At 42.0% G+C, this 14,498-nt stretch overlaps 8 non-coding genes and 42 pseudogenes across 8 annotated transcripts; all 50 read right to left on the bottom strand.

The window, feature by feature from the left end:
• Nucleotides 1-32: 32 nt before the first annotated feature.
• Nucleotides 33-151, bottom strand: LOC134960656 (5S ribosomal RNA; annotated as a pseudogene).
• Nucleotides 152-258: 107 nt separating this feature from the next.
• Nucleotides 259-377, bottom strand: LOC134964000 (5S ribosomal RNA; annotated as a pseudogene).
• Nucleotides 378-484: 107 nt separating this feature from the next.
• On the bottom strand, nt 485-603 carry LOC134960940 (5S ribosomal RNA; annotated as a pseudogene).
• A 107-nt stretch (nt 604-710) lies between these two features.
• On the bottom strand, nt 711-829 carry LOC134962245 (5S ribosomal RNA; annotated as a pseudogene).
• Nucleotides 830-936: 107 nt separating this feature from the next.
• Nucleotides 937-1,055, bottom strand: LOC134963369 (5S ribosomal RNA). Its single transcript, XR_010188117.1, has one exon. It is a non-coding gene; the product is annotated as a 5S ribosomal RNA (ribosomal RNA).
• A 107-nt stretch (nt 1,056-1,162) lies between these two features.
• Nucleotides 1,163-1,281, bottom strand: LOC134963830 (5S ribosomal RNA; annotated as a pseudogene).
• Nucleotides 1,282-1,848: 567 nt separating this feature from the next.
• LOC134963619 (5S ribosomal RNA) lies at nt 1,849-1,967 on the bottom strand (annotated as a pseudogene).
• Nucleotides 1,968-2,074: 107 nt separating this feature from the next.
• On the bottom strand, nt 2,075-2,193 carry LOC134961684 (5S ribosomal RNA; annotated as a pseudogene).
• A 107-nt stretch (nt 2,194-2,300) lies between these two features.
• LOC134962173 (5S ribosomal RNA) lies at nt 2,301-2,419 on the bottom strand (annotated as a pseudogene).
• A 107-nt stretch (nt 2,420-2,526) lies between these two features.
• LOC134963069 (5S ribosomal RNA) lies at nt 2,527-2,645 on the bottom strand (annotated as a pseudogene).
• A 107-nt stretch (nt 2,646-2,752) lies between these two features.
• On the bottom strand, nt 2,753-2,871 carry LOC134961325 (5S ribosomal RNA). Its single transcript, XR_010187887.1, has one exon. It is a non-coding gene; the product is annotated as a 5S ribosomal RNA (ribosomal RNA).
• A 333-nt stretch (nt 2,872-3,204) lies between these two features.
• On the bottom strand, nt 3,205-3,323 carry LOC134963734 (5S ribosomal RNA; annotated as a pseudogene).
• A 107-nt stretch (nt 3,324-3,430) lies between these two features.
• Nucleotides 3,431-3,549, bottom strand: LOC134964754 (5S ribosomal RNA; annotated as a pseudogene).
• Nucleotides 3,550-3,656: 107 nt separating this feature from the next.
• On the bottom strand, nt 3,657-3,775 carry LOC134964020 (5S ribosomal RNA). Its single transcript, XR_010188176.1, has one exon. It is a non-coding gene; the product is annotated as a 5S ribosomal RNA (ribosomal RNA).
• Nucleotides 3,776-3,882: 107 nt separating this feature from the next.
• LOC134963270 (5S ribosomal RNA) lies at nt 3,883-4,001 on the bottom strand (annotated as a pseudogene).
• Nucleotides 4,002-4,108: 107 nt separating this feature from the next.
• Nucleotides 4,109-4,227, bottom strand: LOC134960172 (5S ribosomal RNA; annotated as a pseudogene).
• Nucleotides 4,228-4,334: 107 nt separating this feature from the next.
• On the bottom strand, nt 4,335-4,453 carry LOC134962191 (5S ribosomal RNA; annotated as a pseudogene).
• A 107-nt stretch (nt 4,454-4,560) lies between these two features.
• On the bottom strand, nt 4,561-4,679 carry LOC134963465 (5S ribosomal RNA; annotated as a pseudogene).
• Nucleotides 4,680-4,786: 107 nt separating this feature from the next.
• Nucleotides 4,787-4,905, bottom strand: LOC134959973 (5S ribosomal RNA; annotated as a pseudogene).
• Nucleotides 4,906-5,012: 107 nt separating this feature from the next.
• On the bottom strand, nt 5,013-5,131 carry LOC134961822 (5S ribosomal RNA; annotated as a pseudogene).
• A 107-nt stretch (nt 5,132-5,238) lies between these two features.
• On the bottom strand, nt 5,239-5,357 carry LOC134962744 (5S ribosomal RNA; annotated as a pseudogene).
• A 333-nt stretch (nt 5,358-5,690) lies between these two features.
• Nucleotides 5,691-5,809, bottom strand: LOC134963533 (5S ribosomal RNA; annotated as a pseudogene).
• Nucleotides 5,810-5,916: 107 nt separating this feature from the next.
• LOC134963852 (5S ribosomal RNA) lies at nt 5,917-6,035 on the bottom strand (annotated as a pseudogene).
• A 107-nt stretch (nt 6,036-6,142) lies between these two features.
• Nucleotides 6,143-6,261, bottom strand: LOC134961683 (5S ribosomal RNA; annotated as a pseudogene).
• Nucleotides 6,262-6,368: 107 nt separating this feature from the next.
• LOC134962190 (5S ribosomal RNA) lies at nt 6,369-6,487 on the bottom strand (annotated as a pseudogene).
• A 107-nt stretch (nt 6,488-6,594) lies between these two features.
• LOC134963068 (5S ribosomal RNA) lies at nt 6,595-6,713 on the bottom strand (annotated as a pseudogene).
• A 107-nt stretch (nt 6,714-6,820) lies between these two features.
• On the bottom strand, nt 6,821-6,939 carry LOC134960288 (5S ribosomal RNA; annotated as a pseudogene).
• Nucleotides 6,940-7,046: 107 nt separating this feature from the next.
• Nucleotides 7,047-7,165, bottom strand: LOC134961466 (5S ribosomal RNA; annotated as a pseudogene).
• A 107-nt stretch (nt 7,166-7,272) lies between these two features.
• Nucleotides 7,273-7,391, bottom strand: LOC134962189 (5S ribosomal RNA; annotated as a pseudogene).
• A 107-nt stretch (nt 7,392-7,498) lies between these two features.
• LOC134963464 (5S ribosomal RNA) lies at nt 7,499-7,617 on the bottom strand (annotated as a pseudogene).
• Nucleotides 7,618-7,724: 107 nt separating this feature from the next.
• Nucleotides 7,725-7,843, bottom strand: LOC134960521 (5S ribosomal RNA; annotated as a pseudogene).
• A 107-nt stretch (nt 7,844-7,950) lies between these two features.
• On the bottom strand, nt 7,951-8,069 carry LOC134961821 (5S ribosomal RNA; annotated as a pseudogene).
• Nucleotides 8,070-8,176: 107 nt separating this feature from the next.
• Nucleotides 8,177-8,295, bottom strand: LOC134962743 (5S ribosomal RNA; annotated as a pseudogene).
• A 107-nt stretch (nt 8,296-8,402) lies between these two features.
• On the bottom strand, nt 8,403-8,521 carry LOC134961669 (5S ribosomal RNA). The gene has a single exon (XR_010187946.1). It is a non-coding gene; the product is annotated as a 5S ribosomal RNA (ribosomal RNA).
• Nucleotides 8,522-8,628: 107 nt separating this feature from the next.
• On the bottom strand, nt 8,629-8,747 carry LOC134962359 (5S ribosomal RNA). The gene has a single exon (XR_010188020.1). It is a non-coding gene; the product is annotated as a 5S ribosomal RNA (ribosomal RNA).
• A 107-nt stretch (nt 8,748-8,854) lies between these two features.
• Nucleotides 8,855-8,973, bottom strand: LOC134961307 (5S ribosomal RNA; annotated as a pseudogene).
• A 107-nt stretch (nt 8,974-9,080) lies between these two features.
• On the bottom strand, nt 9,081-9,199 carry LOC134961512 (5S ribosomal RNA; annotated as a pseudogene).
• Nucleotides 9,200-9,306: 107 nt separating this feature from the next.
• On the bottom strand, nt 9,307-9,425 carry LOC134962317 (5S ribosomal RNA; annotated as a pseudogene).
• A 107-nt stretch (nt 9,426-9,532) lies between these two features.
• Nucleotides 9,533-9,651, bottom strand: LOC134959863 (5S ribosomal RNA; annotated as a pseudogene).
• A 107-nt stretch (nt 9,652-9,758) lies between these two features.
• Nucleotides 9,759-9,877, bottom strand: LOC134963227 (5S ribosomal RNA; annotated as a pseudogene).
• A 107-nt stretch (nt 9,878-9,984) lies between these two features.
• LOC134959808 (5S ribosomal RNA) lies at nt 9,985-10,103 on the bottom strand (annotated as a pseudogene).
• A 107-nt stretch (nt 10,104-10,210) lies between these two features.
• Nucleotides 10,211-10,329, bottom strand: LOC134959171 (5S ribosomal RNA). The gene has a single exon (XR_010187246.1). It is a non-coding gene; the product is annotated as a 5S ribosomal RNA (ribosomal RNA).
• A 107-nt stretch (nt 10,330-10,436) lies between these two features.
• Nucleotides 10,437-10,555, bottom strand: LOC134961092 (5S ribosomal RNA). The gene has a single exon (XR_010187847.1). It is a non-coding gene; the product is annotated as a 5S ribosomal RNA (ribosomal RNA).
• Nucleotides 10,556-10,662: 107 nt separating this feature from the next.
• On the bottom strand, nt 10,663-10,781 carry LOC134961130 (5S ribosomal RNA; annotated as a pseudogene).
• A 107-nt stretch (nt 10,782-10,888) lies between these two features.
• Nucleotides 10,889-11,007, bottom strand: LOC134959649 (5S ribosomal RNA; annotated as a pseudogene).
• Nucleotides 11,008-11,114: 107 nt separating this feature from the next.
• LOC134961655 (5S ribosomal RNA) lies at nt 11,115-11,233 on the bottom strand (annotated as a pseudogene).
• A 335-nt stretch (nt 11,234-11,568) lies between these two features.
• LOC134960235 (5S ribosomal RNA) lies at nt 11,569-11,687 on the bottom strand (annotated as a pseudogene).
• A 107-nt stretch (nt 11,688-11,794) lies between these two features.
• On the bottom strand, nt 11,795-11,913 carry LOC134959475 (5S ribosomal RNA). The gene has a single exon (XR_010187508.1). It is a non-coding gene; the product is annotated as a 5S ribosomal RNA (ribosomal RNA).
• A 550-nt stretch (nt 11,914-12,463) lies between these two features.
• On the bottom strand, nt 12,464-12,582 carry LOC134962288 (5S ribosomal RNA; annotated as a pseudogene).
• Nucleotides 12,583-12,689: 107 nt separating this feature from the next.
• Nucleotides 12,690-12,808, bottom strand: LOC134959793 (5S ribosomal RNA; annotated as a pseudogene).
• Nucleotides 12,809-14,498: the final 1,690 nt, after the last annotated feature.

The following is a 14,498-nucleotide window of genomic DNA, read 5'->3' as shown; positions in this document are numbered from 1 at the left end:
GCATCAACAGAACGGTGTTGGCAGTATAAAAATATCTACAGCACCTCGTATTCCCAGGTTATCTCCCACCCAAGTACTAAACAGGCCCAACACTGCTTAGCTTCCAAGATCAGATGAGATTGTGTGTATCCAGTGTGGTGTGGCTGTAGATGAGCTTTGTGGTTTCTGTTAGAACTTTTCTACTTCTAACTACTGGTAAATAAATGAAAAAGTTTGAAAATGGAATGCATCAACAGAACGGAGTTGGCAGTATAAAAATATCTGCAGCACCTTGCATTCCGAGGAGATTTCCCATCCAAATACTAACCAGGCCCAGCACTGCTTAGTTTCCAAGATCAGATGAGATTGGGCGTATCCAGTGTGATGTGGCTGTAGATGAGCTTTGCGGTTTCTGTTAGAACTTTTCTACTTCTAGCTACTGGTACATAAATAAATAAGTTTGAAAATGGAATGCTTCAACAGCATGGTGTTGGCAATATAAAAATACCTACAGCACCTTGTATTCCCAGGTGGCCTCCAATCCAAGTACTAACCAGGCTCAACACTGCTTAGCTTCCAAGATCAGATGAGATTGGGCGTATCCAGTGTGGTGTGGCTGTAGATGAGCTTTGTGGTTTCTGTTAGAACTTTTCTACTTCTAACGACTGGTACATAAATGAATAAGTTTTAAAATGGAATGCATCAACAGAACGGTGTTTGCAGTATAAAAATACCTACAGCACCTTGTATTGCCAGGTGGTCTCCCATCCAAGTACTAACCAGGACCAACACTGCTTAGCTTCCAAGATCAGATGAGATTGGGCGTATCCAATGTTGTGTGGCTGTAGATGAGCTTTGTGGTTTCTGTTAGAACTTTTCTACTTCTAAGTACTGGTACATAAATGAATAAGATTGAAAATGGAATGCATCAACAGAACAGTGTTGGCAGTATAAAAATACCTACAGCACCTTGTATTCCCAGGTGGTCTCCCATCCAAGTACTAACCAGGCCCAACACTGCTTAGTTTCCAAAATCAGATGAGATTGGGTGTATCCAGTGTGGTGTGGCTGTAGATGAGCTTTGTAGTTTCTGTTAGAACTTTTCTACTTCTAACTACTGGTACATAAATGAATAAGTTTGAAAATGGAATGCATCAACAGAACGGTGTTGGCAGTATAAAAATACCTACAGCACCTCGTATTCCCAGGTTGTCTCCCACCAAAGTACTAAACAGTCCCAACACTGCTAGGCTTCCAAGATCAGATGAGATTGGGCGTATCCAGTGTGGTCTGGCTGTAGATGAACTTTGTGGTTTCTATTAGAACTTTTCTACTTCTAACTACTGGTACATAAATGAATAAGTTTGAAAATGGAATGCATCAACAGAACGGTGTTGGCAGTATAAAAATACCTACATCACTTTGTATTCCCAGGTTGTCTCCCATCCAAGTACTAACCAGGCCCAACACTGCTTAGCTGCCAAGGTCAGATGATATTAGGCAGATCCAGTGTGGTGTGGCTGTAGATGAGCTTTGCGGTTTCTGTTAGAACTTTTCTACTTCTAACTACTGGTACATAAATGAACAGGTTTGAAAATGGAATGTATCAACAGAACGGAGTTGGCAGTATAAAAATATCTGCAGCACCTTGCATATCCAGGTGGTTTCCCATCCAAATACTTACCAGGCCCAGCATTGCTTAGTTTCCAAGATCAGATGAGATTGGGCGTATCCAGTGTGATGTGGCTGACTGGCTGTAGATGAACTTTGCGGTTTCTGTTAGAACTTTTCTACTTCTAGCTACTGGCACATAAATGAATAAGTTTGAAAATGGAATGCATCAACAGAATGGTGTTGGCAGTATAAAAATACCTCCAGCACCTTGTATTCCCAGGTTGTCTCCCATCCAAGTACTAACCAGGCCCAACACTTCTTAGCTTCCAAGATCAGATGATATTGGGCGTATCCAGTGTGGTGTGGCTGTAGATGAGCTTTGTGGTTTCTGTTAGAACTTTTCTACTTCTAACTACTGGTACATAAATGAATAAGATTAAAAATGTAATGCATCAACAGAACGGTGTTGGCAGTATAAAAATATCTACAGCACCTCGTATTCCCAGGTTATCTCCCACCCAAGTACTAAACAGGCCCAACACTGCTTAGCTTCCAAGATCAGATGAGATTGTGTGTATCCAGTGTGGTGTGGCTGTATATGAGCTTTGTGGTTTCTGTTAGAACTTTTCTACTTCTAACTACTGGTAAATAAATGAAAAAGTTTGAAAATGGAATGCATCAACAGAACGGAGTTGGCAGTATAAAAATATCTGCAGCACCTTGCATTCCCAGGAGGTTTCCCATCCAAATACTAACCAGGCCCAGCACTGCTTAGTTTCCAAGATCAGATGAGATTGGGTGTATCCAGTGTGATGTAGCTGTAGATGAGCTTTGCGGTTTCTGTTAGAACTTTTCTACTTCTAGCTACTGGTACATAAATAAATAAGTTTGAAAATGGAATGCTTCAATAGAATGGTGTTGGCAATATAAAAATACCTACAGCACCTTGTATTGCCAAGTGGTCTCCCATCCAAGTACTAACCAGGACCAACACTGCTTAGCTTCCAAGATCAGATGAGATTGGGCGTATCCAATGTTGTGTAGCTGTAGATGAGCTTTGTGGTTTCTGTTAGAACTTTTCTACTTCTAACTACTGGTACATAAATGAATAAGATTAAAAATGGAATGCATCAACAGAACAGTGTTGGCAGTATAAAAATACCTACAGCACCTTGTATTCCCAGGTGGTCTCCCATACAAGTACTAACCAGGCCCAACACTGCTTAGCTTCCAAAATCAGATGAGATTGGGTGTATCCAGTGTGGTGTGGCTGTAGATGAGCTTTGTAGTTTCTGTTAGAACTTTTCTACTTCTAACTACTGGTACATAAATGAATAAGTTTGAAAATGGAATGCATCAACAGAACGGTATTGGCAGTATAAAAATACCTACAGCACCTTGTAATGCCAAGTGGTCTCCCATCCAAGTACTAACCAGGCCCAACACTTCTTAGCTTCCAAAATTAGATGAGTTTGGGCGTATCCAGTGTGGTGTGGCTGAAGACAATTTTTATGGTTTCTGTCAGAACTTTTCTACTTCTAACTACTGGTAAATAAATGAAAAAGTTTGAAAATGGAATGCATCAACAGAACGGAGTTGGCAGTATTAAAATATCTGCAGCACCTTGCATTCCCAGGAGGTTTCCCATCCAAATACTAACCAGGCCAAGCACTGCTTAGTTTCCAAGATCAGATGAGATTGGGCGTATCCAGTGTGATGTGGCTGTAGATGAGCTTTGCGGTTTCTGTTAGAACTTTTCTACTTCTAACTGCTGGTACATAAATAAATAAGTTTGAAAATGGAATGCTTCAACAGAATGGTGTTGGCAATATAAAAATACCTACAGCACCTTGTATTGCCAGGTTGTCTCCCATCCAAGTACTAACCAGGACCAACACTGCTTAGCTTCCAAAATCAGATGAGATTGGGCGTATCCAATGTTGTGTGGCTGTAGATGAGCTTTGTGGTTTCTGTTAGAACTTTTCTACTTCTAACTACTGGTACATAAATGAATAAGATTGAAAATGGAATGCATCAATAGAACAGTGTTGGCAGTATAAAAATACCTACAGCACCTTTTATTCCCAGGTGGTTTCCCATCCAAGTACTAACCAGGCCCAACACTGCTTAGCTTCCAAAATCAGATGAGATTGGGTGTATCCAGTGTGGTGTGGCTGTAGATGAGCTTTGTGGTTTCTGTTAGAACTTTTCTACTTCTAGCTACTGGTACATAAATGAATAAGTTTGAAAATGGAATGCATCAACAGAACGGTGTTGGCAGTATAAAAATACCTGCAGCACCTTGTATTCCCAGGTGGTCTCCCATCAAAGTGCTAACCAGTCCCAATACTGCTTAGCTTCCAAGATCAGATGAGATTGGGCGTATCCAGTGTGGTGTGGCTGTAGATGAGCTTTGTAGTTTCTGTTAGAACTTTTCTACTTCTAACTACTGGTACATAAATGAATAAGTTTGAAAATGGAATGCATCAACAGAACGGTGTTGGCAGTATAAAAATACCTACAGCACCTCGTATTCCCAGGTGGTCTCCCACCAAAGTACTAAACAGGCCCAACACTGCTTAGCTTCCAAGATCAGATGAGATTGTTCGTATCCAGTGTGGTGTGGCTGTAGATGAGCTTTGTGGTTTCTGTTAGAACTTTTCTACTTTTAACTACTGGTAAATAAATGAAAAAGTTTGAAAATGGAATGCATCAACAGAACGGTGTTGGCAGTATAAAAATATCTGCAGCACCTTGCATTCCCAGGAGGTTTCCCATCCAAATACTAACCAGGCCCAGCACTGCTTAGTTTCCAAGATCAGATGAGATTGGGCGTATCCAGTGTGATGTGGCTGTAGATGAGCTTTGCGGTTTCTGTTAGAACTTTTCTACTTCTAGCTACTGGTACATAAATAAATAAGTTTGAAAATGGAATGCTTCAACAGAATGGTGTTGGCAATATAAAAATACCTACAGCACCTTGTATTGCCAGGTGGTCTCCCATCCAAGTACTAACCAGGACCAACACTGGTTATCTTCCAAGATCAGATGAGATTGGGTGTATCCAATGTTGTGTAGCTGTAGATGAGCTTTGTGGTTTCTGTTAGAACTTTTCTACTTCTAGCTACTGGTACATAAATTAATAAGTTTGAAAATGGAATGCATCAACAGAACGGTGTTGGCAGTATAAAAATACCTACAGCACCTTGTATTGCCAGGTGGTCTCCCATCCAAGTACTAACCAGGACCAACACTGCTTAGCTTCCAAGATCAGATGAGATTGGGCGTATCCAGTGTGGTGTGGCTGTAGATGAGTTTTGTGGTTTCTGTTAGAACTTTTCTACTTCTAACTACTGGTACATAAATGAATAAGTTTGAAAATGGAATGCATCAACAGAACGGTGTTGGCAGTATAAAAATACCTCCAGCACCTCATATTCCCAGGTGGTCTCCCACCAAAGTACTAAACAGGCCCAACACTGCTTAGCTTCCAAGATCAGATGAGATTGTTCGTATCCAGTGTGGTGTGGCTGTAGATGAGCTTTGTGGTTTCTGTTAGAACTTTTCTACTTCTAACTACTGGTACATAAATGAATACGTTTGAAAATGTAATGCATCAACAGAATGGTCTTGGCAGTATAAAAACACTTACAGCACCTTGTATTCCCAGGTGGTTTCCCATCCGAGTACTATCCAGGCCCAACACTTCTGAGCTTCCAAGATCATATGAGATTGGGCGTATCCAGTGTGGTGTGGCTGTAGATGAGCTTTGTGTTTTCTGTTGGAACTTTTCTACTTCTAGCTACTGGTACATAAATGAATAAGTTTGAAAATGGAATGCATCAACAGAACGGTGTTGGCAGTATAAAAATACCTACATCACTTTGTATTCCCAGGTTGTCTCCCATCCAAGTACTAACCAGGCTCAACACTGCTTAGCTTCCAAGGTCAGATGATATTAGGCAGATCCAGTGTGGTGTGGCTGTAGATGAGCTTTGCGGTTTCTGTTAGAACTTTTCTACTTCTAACTACTGGTACATAAATGAACAGGTTTGAAAATGGAATGTATCAACAGAACGGAGTTGGCAGTATAAAAATATCTGCAGCACCTTGCATTCCCAGGTGGTTTCCCATCCAAATACTTACCAGGCCCAGCATTGCTTAGTTTCCAAGATCAGATGAGATTGGGCGTATCCAGTGTGGTGTGGCTGTAGAAGAACTTTGCGGTTTCTGTTAGAACTTTTCTACTTTTAGCTACTGGCACATAAATGAATAAGTTTGAAAATGGAATGCATCAACAGAATGGTGTTGGCAGTATAAAAATACCTCCAGCACCTTGTATTCCCAGGTTGTCTCCCATCCAAGTACTAAACAGGCCCAACACTTCTTAGCTTCCAAGATCAGATGATATTGGGCGTATCCAGTGTGGTGTGGCTGTAGATGAGCTTTGTGATTTCTGTTAGAACTTTTCTACTTCTAACTACTGGTACATAAATGAATAAGATTAAAAATGGAATGCATCAACAGAACGGTGTTGGCAGTATAAAAATATCTACAGCACCTCGTATTCCCAGGTTATCTCCCACCCAAGTACTAAACAGGCCCAACACTGCTTAGCTTCCAAGATCAGATGAGATTGTGTGTATCCAGTGTGGTGTGGCTGTATATGAGCTTTGTGGTTTCTGTTAGAACTTTTCTACTTCTAACTACTGGTAAATAAATGAAAAAGTTTGAAAATGGAATGCATCAACAGAACGGAGTTGGCAGTATAAAAATATCTGCAGCACCTTGCATTCCCAGGAGGTTTCCCATCCAAATACTAACCAGGCCCAGCACTGCTTAGTTTCCAAGATCAGATGAGATTGGGCGTATCCAGTGTGATGTGGCTGTAGATGAGCTTTGCGGTTTCTGTTAGAACTTTTCTACTTCTAGCTACTGGTACATAAATAAATAAGTTTGAAAATGGAATGCTTCAACAGAATGGTGTTGGCAATATAAAAATACCTACAGCACCTTGTATTGCCAAGTGGTCTCCCATCCAAGTACTAACCAGGACCAACACTGCTTAGCTTCCAAGATCAGATGAGATTGGGCGTATCCAATGTTGTGTAGCTGTAGATGAGCTTTGTGGTTTCTGTTAGAACTTTTCTACTTCTAACTACTGGTACATAAATGAATAAGATTAAAAATGGAATGCATCAACAGAACAGTGTTGGCAGTATAAAAATACCTACAGCACCTTGTTTTCCCAGGTGGTCTCCCATCCAATTATTAACCAGGCCCAACACTGCTTAGCTTCCAAAATCAGATGAGATTGGGTGTATCCAGTGTGGTGTGGCTGTAGATGAGCTTTGTAGTTTCTATTAGAACTTTTCTACTTCTAACTACTGGTACATAAATGAATAAGTTTGAAAATGGAATGCATCAACAGAAAGGTATTGGCAGTATAAAAATATCTACAGCACCTTGTATTGCCAAGTGGTCTCCCATCCAAGTACTAAACAGGCCCAACACTGCTTAGCTTCCAAGATCAGATGAGATTGTTCGTATCCAGTGTGGTGTGGCTGTAGATGAGCTTTGTGGTTTCTGTTAGAACTTTTCTACTTTTAACTACTGGTAAATAAATGAAAAAGTTTGAAAATGGAATGCATCAACAGAACGGTGTTGGCAGTATAAAAATATCTGCAGCACCTTGCATTCCCAGGAGGTTTCCCATCCAAATACTAACCAGGCCCAGCACTGCTTAGTTTCCAAGATCAGATGAGATTGGGCGTATCCAGTGTGATGTGGCTGTAGATGAGCTTTGCGGTTTCTGTTAGAACTTTTCTACTTCTAGCTACTGGTACATAAATAAATAAGTTTGAAAATGGAATGCTTCAACAGAATGGTGTTGGCAATATAAAAATACCTACAGCACCTTGTATTGCCAGGTGGTCTCCCATCCAAGTACTAACCAGGACCAACACTGGTTATCTTCCAAGATCAGATGAGATTGGGTGTATCCAATGTTGTGTAGCTGTAGATGAGCTTTGTGGTTTCTGTTAGAACTTTTCTACTTCTAGCTACTGGTACATAAATTAATAAGTTTGAAAATGGAATGCATCAACAGAACGGTGTTGGCAGTATAAAAATACCTACAGCACCTTGTATTGCCAGGTGGTCTCCCATCCAAGTACTAACCAGGACCAACACTGCTTAGCTTCCAAGATCAGATGAGATTGGGCGTATCCAGAGTGGTGTGGCTGTAGATGAGTTTTGTGGTTTCTGTTAGAACTTTTCTACTTCTAACTACTGGTACATAAATGAATAAGTTTGAAAATGGAATGCATCAACAGAACGGTGTTGGCAGTATAAAAATACCTCCAGCACCTCATATTCCCAGGTGGTCTCCCACCAAAGTACTAAACAGGCCCAACACTGCTTAGCTTCCAAGATCAGATGAGATTGTTCGTATCCAGTGTGGTGTGGCTGTAGATGAGCTTTGTGGTTTCTGTTAGAACTTTTCTACTTCTAACTACTGGTACATAAATGAATACGTTTGAAAATGTAATGCATCAACAGAATGGTCTTGGCAGTATAAAAACACTTACAGCACCTTGTATTCCCAGGTGGTTTCCCATCCGAGTACTATCCAGGCCCAACACTTCTGAGCTTCCAAGATCATATGAGATTGGGCGTATCCAGTGTGGTGTGGCTGTAGATGAGCTTTGTGTTTTCTGTTAGAACTTTTCTACTTCTAGCTACTGGTACATAAATGAATAAGTTTGAAATTGGAATGTATCAACAGAATGGTGTTGGCAGTATAAAAATACCTACAGCACCTTGTATTCCCAGGTGGTCTTCCATCCAAGTACTAACCAGGCCCAACACTGCTTAGCTTCCAAGATCAGATGAGATTGGGCGTATCCAATGTGGTGTGGCTGTAGATGAGCTTTGTGGTTTCTGTTAGAACTTTTCTTCTTCTAACTACTGATACATAAATGAATAAGTTTGAAAATGGAATGCATCAACAGAATGGTCTTGGCAGTATAAAAACACCTACAGCACCTTGTATTCCCAGGTGGTCTCCCATCCAAGTACTAACCAAGCCCAACACTGCTTAGCTTCCAAGATCAGATGAGATTGGGCGTATCCAGTGTGGTGTGGCTGAAGATAATCTTTGCGGTTTCTGTCAGAACTTTTCTATTTCTAACTACTGGTAAATAAATGAAAAAGTTTGAAAATGGAATGCATCAACAGAACGGAGTTGGCAGTATAAAATTATCTGCAGCACCTTGCATTCCCAGGTGGTTTCCCATCCAAATACTAACCAGGCCCAGCACTGCTTAGTTTCCAAGATCAGATGAGATTGGGCGTATCCAGTGTGGTGTGGCTGTAGATGAACTTTGCGGTTTCTGAAAGAAATTTTCTACTTCTAGCTACTGGTACATAAATGAATAAGTTTGAAAATGGAATGCATCAACAGAATGGTGTTGGCAGTATAAAAATACCTACAGCACCTTGTATTGCCAGGTGGTCTCCCATCCAAGTACTAACCAGGACCAACACTGCTTAGCTTCCAAGATCAGATGAGATTGGGCATATGCAGTGTGGTGTGGCTGTAAATGAGCTTTGTGGTTTCTGTTAGAACTTTTCTACTTCTAACTACTGGTATATAAATTAATAAGTTTGAAAATGGAATGCATCAACAGAACGGTGTTGGCAGTATAAAAATACCTGCAGCACCTTGTATTCCCAGGTGGTCTCCCATCAAAGTACTAACCAGTCTCAACACTGCTTAGCTTCCAAGATCAGATGAGATTGGGCGTATCCAGTGTGGTGTGGCTGTAGAAGAGCTTTGTAGTTTCTGTAAGAACTTTTCTACTTCTAACTAATGGTACATAAATGAATAAGTTTGAAAATGGAATGCATCAACAGTACGGTATTGGCAGTATAAAAATACCTCCAGCACCTTGTATTGCCAGGTGGTCTCCCATCCAAGTACTAACCAGGCCCAACACTGCTTAGCTTCCAAGATCAGATGAGATTGGGCGTATCCAGTGTGGTGTGGCTGAAGATAATCTTTGTGGTTTCTGTCAGAACTTTTCTACTTCTAACTACTGGTAAATAAATGAAAAAGTTTGAAAATGGAATGCATCAACAGAACGGAGTTGGCAGTATAAAAATATCTGCAGCACCTTGCATTCCCAGGTGGTTTCCCATCCAAATACAAACCAGGACCAGCACTGCTTAGTTTCCAAGATCAGATGAGATTGGGCGTATCCAGTGTGGTGTGGCTGTAGATGAACTTTGTGGTTTCTGAAAGAAATTTTCTACTTCTAGCTACTGGTACATAAATGAATAAGTTTGAAAATGGAATGCATCAACAGAATGGTGTTGGCAGTATAAAAATACCTACAGCACCTAGTATTCCCAGGTGGTCTCCCACCAAAGTACTAAACAGGCCCAACACTGCTTAGCTTCCAAGATCAGATGAGATTGTTCGTATCCAGTGTGGTGTGGCTGTAGATGAGCTTTGTGGTTTCTGTTAGAACTTTTCTACTTCTAACTACTGGTACATAAATGAATAAGTTTGAAAATGGAATGCATCAACAGAACGGTGTTGGCAGTATAAAAATACCTGCAGCACCTTGTATTCCCAGGTGGTCTCCCATCCAAGTACTAACCAAGCCCAACACTGCTTAGCTTCCAAGATCAGATGAGATTGGGCGTATCCAGTATGGTGTGGCTGTAGATAATCTTTGTGGTTTCGGTTAGAACTTTTCTACTTCTAACTACTGGTAAATAAATGAAAAAGTTTGAAAATGGAATGCATCAACAGAACGGAGTTGGCAGTATAAAAATATCTGCAGCACCTTGCATTCCCAGGTGGTCTCCCATCCAAGTACTAACCAGGCCCAACACTGCTTAGCTTCCAAGATCAGATGAGATTGGGCGTATCCAGTGTGGTGTGGCTGTAGATGAGCTTTGTAGTTTCTGTTAGAACTTTTCTACTTCTAACTACTGGTACATAAATGAATAAGTTTGAAAATGGAATGCATCAACAGAACGGTGTTGGCAGTATAAAAATACCTACAGCACCTCGTATTCCCAGGTGGTCTCCCACCAAAGTACTAAACAGGACCAACACTGCTTAGCTTCCAAGATCAGATGAGATTGTTCGTATCCAGTGTGGTGTGGCTGTAGATGAGCTTTGTGGTTTCTGTTAGAACTTTTCTACTTCTAACTACTGGTACATAAATGAATAAGTTTGAAAATGGAATGCATCAACAGAACGGTGTTGGCAGTATAAAAATACCTGCAGCACCTTGTATTCCCAGGTGGTGTCCCATCCAAGTACTAACCAAGCCCAACACTGCTTAGCTTCCAAGATCAGATGAGATTGGGCGTATCCAGTGTGGTGTGGCTGTAGATAATCTTTATGGTTTCGGTTAGAACTTTTCTACTTCTAACTACTGGTAAATAAATGAAAAAGTTTGAAAATGGAATGCATCAACAGAACGGAGTTGGCAGTATAAAAATATCTGCAGCACCTTGCATTCCCAGGTGGTTTCCCATCCAAATACTAACCAGGCCCGGCACTGCTTAGTTTCCAAGATCAGATGAGATTGGGCGTATCCAGTGTGGTGTGGCTGTAGATGAACTTTGCGGTTTCTGTTAGAACTTTTCTACTTCTAGCTACTGGTACATAAATGAATTAGTTTGAAAATGGAATGCATCAACAGAATGGTGTTGGCAGTTTAAAAAAATACCTCCAGCACCTTGTATTCCTAGATTGTCTCCCATCCAAGTACTAACCAGGCCCAACACTTCTTAGCTTCTAAGATCAGATGATATTGGGCGTATACAGTGTGGTGTGGCTGTAGATAAGCTTTGTGGTTTCTGTTAGAACTTTTCTACTTTTAACCAGTGGTACATAAATGAATACGTTTGAAAAAGGAATGCATCAATAGAATGGTGTTGGCAGTATAAAAACACCTACAGCACCTTGTATTCCCAGGTGGTCTCCCATCCAAGTACTAACCAGGCCCAACACTTCTTAGCTTCCAAGATCAGATGAGATTGGGCGTATCCAGTGTTGTGTGGCTGTAGATGAGCTTTGTGTTTTCTGTTAGAACTTTTCTACTTCTATCTACTGGTACATAAATGAATAATTTTGAAAATGGAATGCATCAACAGAACGGTTTTGGCAGTATAAAAATACCTACAGCACCTCATATTCCCAGGTGGTCTCCCACCCAAGTACTAAACAGGCCCAACACTGCTTAGCTTCCAAGATCAGATGAGATTGGGCGTATCCAGTGTGGTGTGGCTGTAGATGAGTTTTGGGGTTTCTGTTAGAACTTTTCTACGTCTAACTACTGGTAAATACAGGTCGAGTATCCCTTATCCAAAATGCTTGGGACCAGAGGTATTTTGGATATGGGATTTTCCGTATTTTGGAATAATTAGATACCATAGTGAGATATCATGGTGATGGGACCTAAATCTAAGCACAGAATGCATTTATGTTACATATACACCTTATACACACAGCCTGAAGGTAATTTTAGCCAATATTTTTTATAACATTGTGCATTAAACAAAGTGTGTCTACATTCACACAATTCATTTATGTTTCATATACACCTTATATACACTGCCTGAAGGTCAATTAATACAATATTATTAATAACTTTGTGTATTAAATAAAGTTTGTGTACATTAAGCTATCAAAAAACAAAGGTTACACTATCTCACTCTCACTCAAAAAAGTCCGTATTTCGGAATATTCCGTATTTCGGAATATTTGGATATGGGATACTCAACCTGTAAATGGAAAAGTTTGAAAATGGAATGCATCAACAGAACGGAGTTGGCAGTATAAAAATATCTGCAGCACCTTGCATTCCCAGGAGATTTCCCATCCAAATACTAACCAGGCCCAGCACTGCTTAGTTTCCAAGATCAGATGAGATTGGGCGTATCCAGTGTGGTGTGGCTGTAGATGAGCTTTGTGGTTTCTGTTAGAACTTTTCTACTTCTAACTACTGGTACATAAATTAATAAGTTTGAAAATGGAATGCATCAACAGAACGGTGTTGGCAGTATAAAAATTCCTACAGCACCTTGTATTGCCAGGTGGTCTCCCATCCAAGTACTAACCAGGCCCAACACTGCTTAGCTTCCAAGATCAGATGAGATTGGGCGTATCCAGTGTGGTGTGGCTGTAGATAATATTTGTGGTTTCTGTTAGAACTTTTCTACTTCTGTGAATCAGCATTTTTCTTTTTCCTGTATGGTTGTAGAAGCCTGAACATGATAGTACCTCTTATTATGTTTAAAAATAGGGTGTGTAGTTCAGTACCCCCGTTTTTCTTTAAAACTAGCAATATATGTAGTGATAGCATGAACAACAGGTGGGGGAGGGAGTCCTGTGCCGTGGATGGGGGAGGGGCGGGTGCGGGAGGGGCAGTTGTGGGGCTGCCGTGGGTGGGGGAGGGGCAGTGCAGGAGTGGCACGGGTGGTGTGGGTGCGGGGGTGCCATGGGTGGGGGAGGGGGTTTGAAGCCACTGCGGGTTGGGAAGGGGTGAGTTGCAGGAGTGCCGCAGGTGGGGGAGGAGTGAGTGCGGGGGTGTGATGGATGGGGATCGGCAGGTGTGGGCTTGGGTGGTGCTGCGGGTGGGGGAGGGGTGGGTGCGGTGGTGCCGTGGGTGGCAGAGGGGCGGGTGTGGGGGTGCTGTGGTGGGGTGAATTTATTAATTGGAATGACCTCACTCGTAGTGGGTGGCCAGGAAGACGCTACCACTAACCAGCTCTAGTCACGATCTTAAAAAATGGCGGCGACTAAACGCCCCAACTGTCATGGGTGTGACTGAAATGCCCCATCTATATATATCAGCATAACCTGTGTTGCGAAGGTCTCACCACCCCTTCCTATAGCAGAGTGAGGACGCTCCCCAAGGAAGCGCCCCTCGCCCCCCACAAGGGCAGGACACACTCGCCGTCCTTCAAAAGGGGTAAGTGCCCCACAACACCACTTATGCTACAAGTGACCGCTGGCCAGTAGCGCCTTCCCGCCACTGCCAGTTTCAGAGAAACGCAGCCCGCCAACCCAATACGAAATGAAATCCAACTAAAAGAACAAAATACCTATCAAAACAAATCCTATCCCTACCTACAAAGATAACAAACTAATCCAGACAAGAAAACAGCGCCCTCAGAAAAACTCCAAACCCAAGATGGGAGAGATGCACACCATCCTTCCTAAAATAAAAGGGGCTCTGGAGCACCAATAGCGGATGTCTAACAGCCAAACCACCAGCAGCCAACACAAACTTCGACACAGCAAAGTTAATCTTCTTCCTAGCCCTGTCAAGCGCTGTGACGTTCCGGGATCCCCTCCAGACAAACTTAGGAATAATGCCAGTCCAAACCAAGCGTACACCAGGCCAAAGCAAGCTAAGCTCCCCCAAATCCGCCTGAATCCGAAGGATAAGATCTATACCTTTTAGGTGACCTACATCGATACCGTCCAGGTGCAGCAGCAACCATTGGGGACGCCCCCAGCGCTGCTCATGCTGAAACAACAGCTCCAAGAGTCCAAACCATCTGAGACCTCTCACACCTAACCATCACACTCTGCGACCACCTAACAACTCAGATGACCTACCAGCAAGGGGATGACGCTCGGCCCAAAACACATAAGAATGGCCAACTACCCAAATCTGTTCGGTGGAATCAGTGGACACTGTAAAAGAAAAAGTAACCTAGCTGTCAGGCCGTGCACATAAAACGGGTAATTAGAACCGTTAGACCGAACTGAACAGTTAGTAACATAAAACCCAAGTGAAGGAGAAAACTTAAAAACCTCCCGTGGACCTGGAGTGTCAACCAATTGTAATTAGGCCCCCTCGGAGGAAAAA

The sequence above is a fragment of the Pseudophryne corroboree genome, chromosome 9 (assembly GCF_028390025.1).
Source record: "Pseudophryne corroboree isolate aPseCor3 chromosome 9, aPseCor3.hap2, whole genome shotgun sequence".
Classification (NCBI taxonomy): domain Eukaryota; kingdom Metazoa; phylum Chordata; class Amphibia; order Anura; family Myobatrachidae; genus Pseudophryne; species Pseudophryne corroboree.
This window is presented reverse-complemented; position numbering and strand designations above follow the sequence as displayed.